Genomic DNA, 3,904 nt, shown 5'->3' with positions numbered 1-3,904 from the left:
GGTCAGTGCTCCAAATCTGGAATTAAATATTGCGTATAAACTCAACCCAGAGCTTTAGCCAACTAAGGCAAAACTTCCACTTCTTTCTCAATCCTCTTGACAAAAAAGGTCAATATTCTATTAGTCATTGTGATAATATTTGTACAGGTCTACAAGCTTAAATAATTTGGCTACACCTACAGAAATCTTTTTACCTTTATTAGTTCCAAGTTCCTCAATATTTTGCAAATATATTTACTCTTAGGTTTGAAGATGATTACTTCATTCTTGTCCACATTACTCCACATTAGGAGTTTGAGGAAATTTGGTATGTCACTGAAGACTCTTGCAAATTTCTATAGGTGTATGTTGGAGAGCATTCTGATTGGTTGCATCACCGCCTGGTATGAAGGCTCCAATGCACAGGATTGCAAGAGGCCACAGAGGGTTGTAGACTCAGCCAGCTCCATCACGGGCACAACCCTCCCCACCATCAAGGACATCTGCAAGAGGTGGTGCCTCAAGAAGGCGGCATCCATCACCGAGGACCCTCACCATCCAGGACATGTCCTCTTCTTGTTACCACCATCGGGGAGGAGGTACAGGAGCCTGAAGATCCACACTCAATGATTTCTGAATGGTTCATGAACACTACCTCATTATTTCCTTTTATTTTGCACTATTTGTTTTTGTAATTTATAGTAATTTTAGGTCTTTGCACGTATTGCTGCCGCAAAACAACAGATTTCACATCAAAGTCAATGATATTAAATCTGATTCTGCTAGTTTTTCCCATTTGATCTACATAATCAGCAACTTCATTTGATGTCACCTGCAAACTCAACTTTATTTAGCATTAAAAATGGCAAAAAGTCAAGACTAGAAGGGAGTGCAACTCCCCACTTACTGCCAATTAGAGCATTCCCATTTTATACCCCACTCTCTCACAAACTTCCTACCCAAGTCAAAGGTGTTACCTTCTATTCTCAATTTTGCCACTGACTTATGCTGAATCCTAAATATTTTCTGGAAGCCCAGATTTTATACTTCCTATCTACCTAATTATAACTTGCCATTAAAGTCAAGCACTTAATCACAGTTCTTATTATAAGTTTCCCCAAAACAAACAAGTCAATAACAATTTTGTTTCTCTCTCTCTGCACCCCATCCTTCCTTCAATAAGTGATGTTATGATTTTCCAGTCTCACAGCACAAGTCCTTTTTGTGTTTGAATCTTTCAAAGAGAATTGCCACTCCCTCAGTAAAGCTAGATACATCAATCAGCATAGTATTTGGATCAGCTGTGTAACAGCACCTCTCCACCATGTCATTTGCTGACCAATCACAGAATATGAAATACGTAGCTATATTTTCCCTAAGAGGTCCTATTTCAAAATGTCTCCTAATTTTTCTTTAATGTACCTTTCACTGGTAGGGAGTCAAAACTGGACAATCACACATTCAAATTGTTGGCTGTTTCATAGATTCCAATGCATTGACTTTGCACTTCTCACTTTTATTACATAATTGCATTAAAATGTAGAAAAACATCAATTCTCTCTTGTCCATTAGTCAGATGCACCAAATACTATTCTCTGGCAAAGATGGCAGGTGGGTAATCCACTCCCAAACCTGACAGCACCACTATGTTTTATTGAGCATAAACAGAAAGGGGTTCAATCATGAGATCTACTTTCCACTCCCATCACTATACCATACACAGCTGTGATGTTGAACTATTACTTATTTAACAGGTAATAATGCTGTCCTATCTTTGATAGCTACAGGGATGTTGCTTTTCAGTAATTAAAGGACAAACTTTTAGACAGCATTTTTCACATCCTGCAGGACATCCCAAAGCACTTCACAGTCACTGAAGTACTTTTCAGTGCAGTAATTTGAGCAATTTAGGAAATGCAGCAGCCACTTATGCACAGCAAGCTCCAACAAGCAGTGATGAGATGGTCCTCAATATTAACATTTAAAACAAGGCTAAGCAAAATGTAGAGGGAAGAATGCTTTGGAGGCAGTGGTCATAATATGGGAGGAAAAAGTCAAATTCCAATCTAATTTCATTAAAAGAACCAGTATCACACAGAATATTGTAAACTTTATTTGCAAAAATAAAAGTCCAAATGCTTTCCATAGTCCACTGTAATTACACAATGGCTCCACTGGAGGGCACTGACTGCTAACATCCTGGGACTATTCTTCTTCAAGTGGCAAAATGAAGAGTTTTGAGAGTCTTCTTTAATAATCAGCAACAATACTTAAACCTTGGGTGATACTCATCCAAGTTAGTATTTTGCCCAAAGCATTTTGACTGAATTGGGCTTTAAGATGGTAGTTGCAAATAAATGGCAATTCCTTTCCACTGAAGTAGAAGTGTCAACAGACAAAACCAAACTTGGTACTTGCAAATAATTCCTTAGAAAGCATCCCATCTGGATGGATCATGGCTTAGTACAGCAATTACTCTGCCTAGGACTACCAGAAATCGCAGATAGTTGTGGACATAGCCCAGCACATCACAGACACCAGCCTCCCTTCCTTGGACTCTGTCTTTACTTCTCATTGGTTTGGTGCAGCAGCCAGCATAATCAAAGACCCCACCCACCTGGGACATTCTCTCCTCTTCCATCAGGTAGAGGATACAGGAGCCTGAGAGCACATACCACCAAGTTTAAAGACAGCTTCTACCCCACTGTGATAAGACTATTGAACAGCTCCCTTATATGATGAGATGGACTATGACCTCACGATCTACCTTGTGATATTGCACTGTGCTCTCTCTGTAGCTGTGACACTTTACTGTACTGTTGTTGTTTTTACCTGTACTACCTCAGTGCACTCTGTACTAACCCAATGTAACTGCACTGTGTAATGAATTGACCTGCATGATCAGTTTGTAAGACAAGCTTTTCACTGTACCTCGGTACATATGACAATAATAAACCAATACTTCTCTTTACACTACCAGCAAGTAAAATGGCTGATTTGAAGAGGCAAAGCATTGGTGGAGGTGGAAGACCAACGTGGCTTTTGTAAGATATATTTTAAAGCACAGCATTAACTTTGAGGTTTGCTGAAGGATAAGAAATATCCCAGGTCCATATGATCAAAAAGATAGCTTAAAAGAATGATCTGGGGGCTTAACAAATGTGTGACAAAGGAATCTATTTTGCAAAATGTTTGTTCACTGTGAAACCTAGTAGAAGACAGATGCACTGCAAGCAAAATATAGCTGCTGGTTCAATAAAAATGAAAGCATAGAGCACAAGTTGAAAGGTTGTTAAACTCTAATACAAAAGATGGGTAGGTTGGAAGTCAAGTGCAGCACAAGGCCCATCCTCTCATGCTGAGCAAAATGATTCAATGTTGTCTTGAAGCCTGACCAAGACCAACAGCAAACTCCCAAGATAGTCTGCTCCAAGCTCTGCCACAGTAGCAAGCAATCAAGATAAAGGATGTGGTCAAAATTTCCATGAAGTACAGTCTCCCAACTAACTCAGGAAATCTCTACCCCATGACTACAGTGGAGCAACATCAGGGATGGTATTGAGAGGAGCTGGTGCTTCAGGAGCACACAGAAGCCCCAAGTAGGTCACCTCCAGCTACACATCTACTGCATTAAAAGCCTCCTGCCCCAACTGTGGTAGAGGTTACAGTTCCCACTTCAGCCTCTGACCAAGACAAAACCTTCCTATCACCCAATGCAAAACCAAAAAAAAAATTGAGAATATCACCACAGGCAACTGAAGCAAGTAGAAATACACACAGGATGTATGGATGATATGGAGAAGTAATCCAAAGTAAAATTAGCAAGGTAGGCTTGAGATAAACAAACAAAATTTGAAATGGCATGTTGAAACTTGTGCAATTGTATGCACAACATTACAGAGACACCATCTTTTACCTCCAAGGT

Source organism: Pristis pectinata, chromosome X, assembly GCF_009764475.1.
Source record: "Pristis pectinata isolate sPriPec2 chromosome X, sPriPec2.1.pri, whole genome shotgun sequence".
In the NCBI taxonomy this organism is placed as follows: domain Eukaryota; kingdom Metazoa; phylum Chordata; class Chondrichthyes; order Rhinopristiformes; family Pristidae; genus Pristis; species Pristis pectinata.
This window is presented reverse-complemented; position numbering follows the sequence as displayed.